The 11,006-nt window shown below is 41.6% G+C and overlaps 1 pseudogene across 1 annotated transcript; it reads left to right on the forward strand.

Moving 5' to 3' along the window:
* The first annotated feature begins 9,036 nt into the window (after window positions 1-9,036).
* On the forward strand, window positions 9,037-9,595 carry LOC308628871 (small ribosomal subunit protein uS11-like; annotated as a pseudogene). Its single transcript has one exon. The product of its transcript is annotated as a small ribosomal subunit protein uS11-like (transcript).
* The last annotated feature ends 1,411 nt before the right edge of the window (window positions 9,596-11,006 follow it).

Consider the following 11,006-nt stretch of genomic DNA (forward strand, 5'->3'; position numbering starts at 1 on the left):
GTAAGTATCAGAGATTGAATTTGAACTCAAGGCCATCTGGGGGCACAGCCCATGTGGCAGGGAGCGGTCGGTCCTTCATCAGCTTTCTATGCATGGCTGGGATGAGTTAGAAGTCTGAAAATTAAAGGCATCAAGGTGATGACTCATCTCTTAGGCAAAGAAGCAGGGAATGGTGACCCGGAGCTGAGTCACTGTTTCCGCTTCCCTTTGTGCTGACTTGCTCAAACCTCCAGTTCTTGGCCGCCCTGAGCTCTTTGTGGGGATGAGGCCAGGGACTGAACATAGCCTGGGCCTCCATTCTCATCTTGCCTCTGCCCTCTTGCCTGGGACCGTCTGACCCAGATGAAACCACAGATGAGGGCCCAGGCCAGCAGTCCCTATACAGCTATGGCAAGCTCTGAACGCTGGCAGTGATGAAACCTTGAAGACATTCCTGCTATGAGGTTTTCTTGGATGGACGGCACCAGCTGTAACCCCTTCCATACCTGACTTATTTAAAACACTTATTTAATCTAACTGTTAAAAAAGAAAAGAAGCCTTAACATCAGAAAGAGATGGGTTTGAAGCCCAGATCTGTCATTTATTAGCTGTGTGACCTAGGGCTCCCTACTTAACCACTCTGTCCTTCAATTTTCTCACCTGGAAAATGAGGTAATAATAGTATCTGCTTCCAAGTGTTGGCAGGAGGATGGAACAGGACTTTTTTGAGTGGGGATGATTTGTACAGCCTAAAGAAGGAGGAAAAGGTGCTGAAGACTGAACCCCACGGTAGGGACAGGAGTGGGGTGGGGTTGGAGGTGATCAGGGTTCTGGGTGTGGGCCCCAGGGTGACCAGTTAGTCAAAGGTTGAGACTGGCCAAGTGGCTTAATCCCTGGCAACTTCCCCTTCTCCAACTATACAAGAGTGGGGGATATATCATGCTAAGCTGTGCCCTGTGCCACACAGAATTAGAATACGAGTTCACACAGAATGAGAACATCCCACAAAAGGAAGAATGTTAATCAAACTCATGGCTGGGGATTTCAGGGTGAGGGATATTAAAACTATTACCCTGGTAATCCTTGAATGTAATTTCGTTGTGAAAGATTCTAACACTCCAGATCTATATAGAGCAAACTATGAAGTCCCTCTTCATCCGCTTCCACTATCAACAGTTTGGAGCACACTCTTACTGTCTTTTTTCTTTGCATTTATGTAGATAATGTGCACAGGGCTAATAGCTAACACTAACTGGGCATTTACCACATATCAGGCACTGCCCCAAGCAATCTACATAGCGTAATGTATTTAATCTTCACAACAGCCACATGAGGCAAATTCTTTTATCATCTCTCTTTTACAGAGGGGGAAACTCAGACCCAGAGAAGTGTAATAACTTCCCCAAAGTCACGCAGCTTTGGAGAGGAGGAGTTGGGATTCAAACTCAGGCAGCCTGGCCCCAGAGTCTATACATGTAACCATGGCATTCTGTTGTCTCTCGTATATTTTCTTTTTCCATAAACGGGGTCATACCTTGTGCATCTTTTGCATCTTGTTTTTTACATTTGATATATTTTAGAGAACATCCCATGTCAGTTCTCATAGGACTGCTCCTCTCACTTTAATGGTGGCACGGAACTGCATGGTATTCCACAGACAAAGATGCTATAATATATTTGTTGATTCCTTGTTGATGGACTGTTAGTGTGTTTCCACAATCTCATTTTTACAAACAACCCTTTCACCGTCATCACTTGAACATGTATCTTTGGATCTTTGGGAACTCATAGCTATTTCTAGAGATTTCTAGAAGTGAGGATTTAAATTTTCAGAAAATATTGTTAGATTGTCTTCCCAAAAGGAAGCCCCAGTTTGCACCCCATCATCAGTGTATAAGTCCCTGATCCCCACACTCTTGCCAACACTGGATGGATATAGCTTTCATTTATTTTGTCACTGGATGGGGGAGATGGGAAAGTCATGTCTCACTGGATGTTTTCCTTAGCATTTCCCAGATTACCGGTGAGCTCAGCATCTTTTCTTGCTTTTTTTTTTTTTTTGATTGAAGTATAGTTGATTTACAATGTTCTGTTAATTTCTGCTGTACAGCAAAGTGACTCAGTTATACACACACACACACACATATATATATATATATATATATATATATATTCTTTTCCATTATGGTTTATCCCAGGAGATTGGATATAGTTCCCTGCACCACACAGTAGGACCTTGTTGTTTTCAGCATCTTTCCAAATGTGTATAATGACCATTTCTGTATTACCTTCTGTGAATGCCCTGACAGAGTTAATAGGGCTGTGGATATTTAACGTTTCTTTCTCTGTGTACCCCAACTCCACCCTGTAGTCACCGTTTATGGCTATCCAAATCCTCCTCTTTCCTGTGATAGCAGTCCCTGTGTCCCCCTTTTCACCAATCTCCTGTGTGGTCAAATTCACAGCCTTTGACCCAAAGGGAGCCAACAGGTCCATCTCCAGGTCATGATGATTGGTTCAGGGCAGAGCTCACGACCCAAGAAGGGCCAACCAGAGAAAACAAGGCTCCAACCTTGACTTCTTTTCCAGCTCTTAGACAGAGAAACTCTGTCTTCCTCTGCATTTGGATCAGTGACATGAGGAATCCAAAGTTGCCAGGGAACCCCAAGAGAAGCAGGAAAATGAAGAAACCACAGAGAAGGCAAAGTGAAGGAAGGCAGAGATTCTGAGTCTGGATGGTATTATTACCTGAGCCCCTGGATCCAGCTTCATCCGAAGTCAAACCATGCCCGAACTTCCCCATTATGTAAGGGAATGGATTTCTTTGTTTTAATTATTATTATTTTTTAAAACAGCTTAGGTTGAGATTGTTGGGTTTTTTGGTTTTGGTTTTTTTCATTTTCACCTTGCAGTGACTGCTAACTGATCCCCATGTCCAGAAGAAAGAAAACACAGATTTGTATTGAAATGGAGCAGGACCCTATTGTCCTTCCCCCTGGCCCCATGTCCTCAGCTTGCCTTTTGTCTGTGGAAAAACTTTAGCCAAAGAATAAGTTTAATCAGAGAAGTGAGAAAACGTAGAGACAAAGGAAAACAGTCCAACAAGACTAAATAATAATAGTTGAGTCATTAAGCATAGTCAAGGACCTTTAGTTCCTTCTCAAGAGCTATAGATAATATTCTGAGCCATATCCTGTGAGCTGTCTTACAGATACTGAAACCCCCACCAGGTGGAGAAGTTAACTACATGATGACCACCCATGACATAAGCTGCCACAATTCTGAAAACTGGCCTCAAGAAATGGATACAGAGATAGCCTCATCCACCAGAGGGCAGACAGCAGAAGCAAGAAGAACTACAATTCTGCAGCCTGTGGAAGGAAAACCACATTCACAGAAAGACAGACAAAATGAAAAGGCAGAGGACTTTGTACCAGATGAAGGAACAAGATAAACCTCCAGAAAAACAACTAAATGAAGTGGAGATAGGCAACCTTCCACAAAAAGATTTCAGAATAATGATAATGAAGATGATCCATGACCTCAGAAAAATAATGGAGGCAAAGATCTAGAAGATGCAAGAAATGTTTAACAAATACCTAGAAGAATTAAAAAATAAACAAACAGAGATGAACAATACAATAACTGAAATGAAAAATACACTAGAAGGAATCAATAGCAGAATAACTGAGGCAGAAGAACAGATAAGTGACCTGGAAGGCAGAATGGTGGAATTCACTGCTGTGGAACAGAATAAAGAAAAAAGAATGAAAAGAAATGAAGACAACCTAAGAGACCTCTGGGACAACATTAAACACAACAACATTCGCATTATAGGGGTCCCAGAAGGAGAAGAGAGAGAGAAAGGACCTGAGAACATATTTGAAGAGATTATAGTAAAAAACTTCCCTAACATGGGAAAGGAAATAGCCACCCAAGTCCAGGAAGTGCAGAGAGTCCCAGGCAGGATAAACCCAAGGAGAAACATGCCGAGACACATAGTAATCAAATGGACAAAAATTAAAGACAAAGAAAAATTATTGAAAGCAAGAAGGGAAAAATGACAGGTAACATACAAGGGAACTCCCATAAGGTTAACAGATGATTTCTCAGCAGAAACTGTACAAGCCAGAAGGGAGTGGCATGATATACTTAAAGTGATGAAAGGGAAGAATCTACAACCAAGATTACTCTACCTGGCAAGGATCTCATTCAGATTCGATGGAGAAATCAAAGGCTTTACATACAAGCAAAAGCTAAGAGAATTCAGCACCACCAAAACCAGCTCTACAACAAATGCTAAAGGAACTTCTCTAAGTGGGAAACACAAGAGAAGAAAAGGACCTACAAAAACAAACCCATAACAATTAAGAAAATGGTAATAGGAACACACATATTGAAAATTACCTTAAACGTGAATGGATTAAATGCTCCTAACAAAAGAGACAGGCTTGCTGAACAGATACAAAAACAAGACCCATATATATGCTGTCTTCAAGAGACCCACTTCAGACCTAGGGATACATAGAAACTGAAAGTGAGGGGTTGGAAAAAGATATTCCATGCAAATGGAAAGCAAAAGAAAACTGGAGTAGCAATACTCATATCTGATAAAATCGAATTTAAAATAAAGAATGTTACAAGAAACAAGGAACTACATAATGATCAAGGGATCAATCCAAGAAGAAGATATAATAATTATAAATTATGTGCACCCAACACAGGAGCACCTCAATACATAAGGCAACTGCTAACAGCTATAAAAGAGGAAACTGACAGTAACATAATAATAGTGGGGGACTTTAACACCTCACTTACACCAATGGACAGATTATCCAGACAGAAAATTAATAAGGAAACACAAGCTTCAAATGACACAATAGACCAGATAGATTTAATTGATATTTATAGGACATTCCATCCAAAAACAGCAGATTACAGTCCCTTCTCAAGTGCATATGGAACATTCTCCAGGATAGATCACATCTTGGGTGACAAATCAAGCCTTGGTAAATTTAAGAAAATTGAAATCATATCAAGCGTGTTTTCCAACCACAACGCTATGAGATAAGAAATCAATTACAGAGAAAAAAATGTAAAAAACACAAGCACATGGAGGCTACACAATATGTTACTAAATAACCAAGATATCACTGAAGAAATCAAAGAGGAAGTAAAAAAATACCTAGACACATCTTACAATGAAAACATGACAATCCAAAACCTATGGGGTGCAGCAAAAGCAGTTCTAAGATGGAATTTTATAGCAATACAAGCCTACCTCAAAAAAAGAGAAAAATCTCAAATAAACAATCTAATCTTACACCTAAAGCAATTAGAGAAAGAAGAACAAAAAACCCCCCAAAGTTAGCAGAAGGAAAGAAATCATAAACATCAGATCAGAAATAAATGAAAAAGAAATGAAGGAAACAGTAGCAAAGATCAATAAAACTAAAAGCTTGTTCTTTGAGAAGATAAACAAAATTGATAAACCATTAGCCAGACTCATCAAGAAAAAAAGGGAGAAGACTCAAATCAACATAATTAGAAATGAAAAAGGAGAAGTAACAACTGACACTGCAGAAATACAAACGATCATGAGAGATTACTACAAGCAACTCTATGCCAATAAAGTGGACAACCTGGAAGAAATGGACAAATTCTTAGAAAAGCACAACCCTCTGAGACTGAACCAGGAAGAAATAGAAAATATGAACAGACTGATCACAAGTAATGAAATTGAAACTGTGATTAAAAATCTTCCAACAAACAAAAGTCCAGGACCAGATGGCTTCACAGGTGAATTCTATCAAACATTTAGAGAAGAGCTAATACCCATCCTTCTCAAACTATTCCAAAAATTTGCAGAGGAAGGAACACTCCCAAGCTCATTCTATGAGGCCACCATCACCCTGATACCAAAACGAAAGATACTACAAAAAAAAAAAAAAAAGAAAGAAAATTACAGATGAATATCACTGATGAATATAGATGCAAAAATCGTCAACAAAATACTAGCAAACAGAATCCAACAACACATTAAAAGGATCATACACCACAGTCAAGTGGGATTTATCCCAGGGATGCAAGGATTCTTCAATACACACAAATCAATCCATGTGATACACCATAGTAACAAATTGAAGAAAAAAAACCATATGATCATCTCAATAGATGCAGAAAATCTTTTGACAAAATTCAATACCAATTTATGACAAAAACTCTCCAAAAAGTGGGCATAGAGGGAACCTACCTCAACATAATAAAGGCCATATATGACAAACCCACAGCAAACATCATTCTCAATGGTGAAAAACTGAAAGCATTTCCTCTAAGATCAGGAACAAGGCAAGGATGTCCACTATTATTCAACATAGTTTTGGAAGTCCTAGCCATGGCAATCAGAGAAGAAAAAGAAATAAAAGGAATACAAATTGGAAAAGAAGAAGTAAAATTGTCACTGTTTGCAGATGACATGATACTATACATAGAGAATCCTAAAGATGCCACCAGAAAACTTCTAGATCTAATTAATGAATTTGGTAAAGTTCCAGGATACAAAATTAATGCACAGATAACTCTTACATTCCTATACACTAACAATGAAAGATCAGAAACAGTTATTAAGGAAACAATCACATTCACCACTGCAACAAAAAGAATAAAATATCTAGGAATAAACCTACCTAAGGAGGTAAAAGACCTATACTCAGAAAACTATAAGACACTGATGAAAGAAATCAAAGATGACACAAACAGACGGAGAGATATACCATGTTCTTGGATTGGAAGAATCAATATTGTGAAAATGACTATACTACCCAAAGCAATCTACAGATTCAATGCAATCCCTATCAAATTACCAGTGGCATTTTTTACAGAACTAGAACAAAAGATCTTAAAATTTGTATGGAGACACAAAAGACCCTGAATAGACAAAGCAGTCTTGAGGGAGAAAAACAGAGCTGGAGTAATCGACTCCCTGACTTCAGACTATACTACAAAGCTACAGTAATCAAGACAATATGGTACTGGTACAAAAACAGAAACATAAATCAATGGAATAGGATAGAAAAACCAGAGATAAACCCATGCACCTATGGTCAACTAATCTGTGACAAGGGAGGCAAGGATATACAATGGAGAACAGACAGTCTCTTCAATAAGTGGTACTGGGAAAACTGGACAGCTACATGTAAAAGAATGAAGTTAGGCTTCCCTGGTGGCACAGTGGTTGAGAGTCCGCCTGCCGATGCAGGGGACACGGGTTCGTGCCCCGGTCTGGGAAGATCCCACATGCCGCGGAGCGGCTGGGCCCGTGAGCCATGGCTGCTGAGCCTGCACATCCAGAGCCTGTGCTCCACAACGGGAGAGGCCACAACAGTGAGAGGCCCACATACCGCAAAAAAAAAAAAAAAGAATGAAGTTAGAACACTCCCTAACACCATACACAAAAATAAACTCAAAATGGATTAGAGACCTAAATGTAAGACTGGACACTATAAAACTCTTAGAGGAAACATAGGAAAAACACTCTTTGACATAAATCACATCAAGATTTTTTTTGATCCACCTCCTAGAGTAATGGAAATAAAAATAAAAATAAACAAATGGGACCTAATGAAACTTAAAAGCTTTTGCAAAGCAAAGGAAACTACAAACAAAACGAAAAGACAACCCTCAGAATGGGAGAAAATATTTGCAAACAAATCAATGGACAAAGGACTAATCTCCAAAATATATAAACAGCTCATGCAGCTCAATATCAAAAAAACAAACAACCCAGTTCAAAGAAGACCTAAATAGACATTTCTCCAAAGAAGACATACAGATGGCCAAGAAGCACATGAAAAGCTGCTCAACATCACTAATTATTAGAGAAATGCAAATCAAAACTACAATGAGGTATCACCTCACACCAGTTAGAATGGGCATCATCAGAAAATCTACAAACAACAAATGCTGGGGAGGGTGTGGAGAAAAGGGAGCCATCCTGCACTGTTGGTGGGAATGTAAATTGATACAGCCACTATGGAGAACAGTATGGAGGTTCCTTAAAAAACAAAAAATAGAACTACCATGTGACTCAGCAATCCCACTACTGGGCATATACCCAGAGAAAACCATAATTCAAAAAGACACATGCACCCCAATGTTCACTGCAACACTATTTACAATAGCCAGGTCATGGAAGCAACCTAAATGCCCATCAACAGATGAATGGATAAAGAAGATGTGGCACATATATACAATGGAATATTACTCAGCCATAAAAAGGAACGAATTTGGGTCATTTGTAGAGACGTGGATGGACCTAGAGTCTGTCACACAGAGTGAAGTAAGTCAGAAAGAGAAAAACAAATATCGTGTATTAATGCATATATGTGGAACCTAGAAAAATGCTACAGATGAACCGATTTGCAGGGCAGAAATAGAGACACAGATGTAGAGAACAAACATGTGGACACCAAGGGGGGAAAGTGGCAGGGGCGGGGAGGTGTGTGGGATGAATTGGGAGATTGGGATTGACATATATACACTAATATGTATAAAATAGATAACTAATAAGAACCTGCTGTATAAAAAATAAATAAAATTCAAAAATTCAGAAAAAAATAAAGAAATGGAAACAAACCAACCCTGGAACTGAAGATTAACTGTACTTTTAACAGTCAAGATGACACTGGTCAGACCACCAATGACCAATTTCAAGATGACTGTCAGAGCTGACTGTGCTGTTTCTGCATGTAGCCCTCTCCCTTCACCTATAAAAGCTCTTACCCCCAGATTGTCACAGGGGAGGGATGGGGGAGGAGTCGGCCTTTGGACAGGCATCCACTGCCCCCACCCCCAGTTGCCGGCATCCAAAATAAAGCAAAGTTTCCTTTCCACCACCCTTGCCTTTTTATTGGCTTTTGGGCGACGAGCAGCCTGACCCCACGTTTGGTTACAATATTCAGCCAGACTTGGCTCTCAAGCCTCAAGGCCCATAGATGTGCTTCTAGACCTGCCCATGTGTTAAGTATGATTTTTTTTTTAATGCTAAAGCAGACGAGCTTGAGCCGTCGCCCCGCCCTCTCCCTCTCTCTGTTTCTGGTGGTGGATTCTGGAGAAGATGCACAGAAATGGCACCTTGCAAGGGGAAAGAAAACAAGGAAGAACCGGTCATCAGCCTCGGCCCTCAGGTGGCTAAGGGAGGAAATGTATTTGGTGTGTGCCACATTTTTGCATCCTTCAATGACCCTTTTGTCCATGTCACCGATCTTTCTGGCAAGGAAACTTTCTGCCGTGTAACTGGTGGGATGAAGGTGAAGGCTGACTGAGATGAGTCATCTCCATACGCTGCCATGTTGGCTGCCCAGGATGTAGCCCAGAGGTGCAAGGATCTAGGCATCACTGCCCTCCACATCAAACTCTGGGCCACAGGAGGAAATAGGACCAAGACTCCTGGACCCGGGGCCCAGTCAGCCCTCAGAGCCCTCGCCCACTCAGGAACAAAGATTGGGCGGATTGAGGATGTCACCCCCATCCCCTCCGACAGCACCCGCAGGAAGGGGGGTAGCCGTGGTCACTCTTTGTGAGAAGGACTCCTCAAATTATTGTTTTCTGTTAATAAATTGCCTTGATGTAAGCTCCAAAAAAGAAAATGCTAAAGCAAATGGAAGGCATAAGTCCCACTGTTTTGGAAGGAAGCAAGGTAGGCACAGAAAAGACAATGCCTGGCTCTCCGATCCTTGGAGACTTTTATTTTTTAATTTTTTTGCGGTACGCAGGTCTCTCACTGTTGTGGCCTATCCCGTTGCAGAGCACAGGCTCCGGACGCGCAGGCTCAGCGGCCATGGCTCACGAGCCTAGCCGCTCCGCGGCATGTGGGGTCTGCCTGGACCGGGACACGAACCCGTGTCCCCTGCATCGGCAGGCGGACTCTCAACCACTGCGCCACAGCCCAGAGACTTCATTTTAAAAGAAGAAGGAGGAGGAGGAAGCTTTGTGATCTGAGCAAACGGCATGGGCGGCAGGAAGGAACAGACGATCTCATTACTTTTTGTTTGACTCAGGTTTTCTTGCATGGGGGGGCGCGCGGGCAGGGGTGATAAGTGGGCTGGTGGCTCTCCTTTGTGGAAAGAACCACAGCTGTCATCGAGAGAGGCTTTTACACACTCTGTGAACAATTGCCTTTGAATTCTAATTTTTATTTTCCATATAAAAATAACTGCTCTTGAGATTAGTCAGAGGTCCCCAGACTGGGAGAGAAGAGGCTGCTAGCCACTGGTAACGCTGGAGTTTCACCAGAGAGTGAGAGCGGGGAAGGGTGGAGGGCGAGTGAAAAGAGGTTGGGACTCCCAATGTCAAACCCTGACTCTCCCACTTACCAGCTGCTCTGGTTGCTATGACTGCAACACAAAGTACTCCCCAAACTTAGTGCCATAAAACAACCATTTATTTTGCTTACAGATGCCATGGATCAGGAATTCAGGCAGAGCACATCAGTCAGGATGGCTTGTCTCTGCTCATCCTTATCTGGGGCCTCATCTGTAAGATCCAAATGTCAGAAGCTGGATCATCTGAAGGCTCCCTCCCTCACACATGGGGAGGTTCATGATGCTTGTAGGCTGGGCCTCTCCAAGTGCTTGGCTTGGGCTTCCTCACAGCATGGCCGCTGGGTTCCAGGACCAAGCATCCTCAAAGACAGAGGCAGCTGGAAGTTGTATCACCATTCATGACCTAGTTTTGGGAGTTACCTAGAGTCACTTCCCCCATATCCTATTCATTGAGGCAGTCACAAGGTCCTGCCCAAATTCAGATAGAGGAGAAATAGATTCTGCTTCTTGATGGGGAACAACACCATTCTGGAGAGGCACATGGGGCTGGAAATATTTCTGTGACCCCTTTTGGCAATTACAATCAGCCTCACTAACTGCATGAGATACCAGGCAAGTTGCTTCACCTCTCTGGGCTTCAGTTTCCTCATCAGTAAAATGAGGATAATAATAGTGTCTACAGTGTAGACACATGAAATAATGTCT

The sequence above is a fragment of the Mesoplodon bidens genome (genome assembly GCF_964165515.1).
Source record: "Mesoplodon bidens genome assembly, chromosome: 15".
NCBI lineage: Eukaryota > Metazoa > Chordata > Mammalia > Artiodactyla > Ziphiidae > Mesoplodon > Mesoplodon bidens.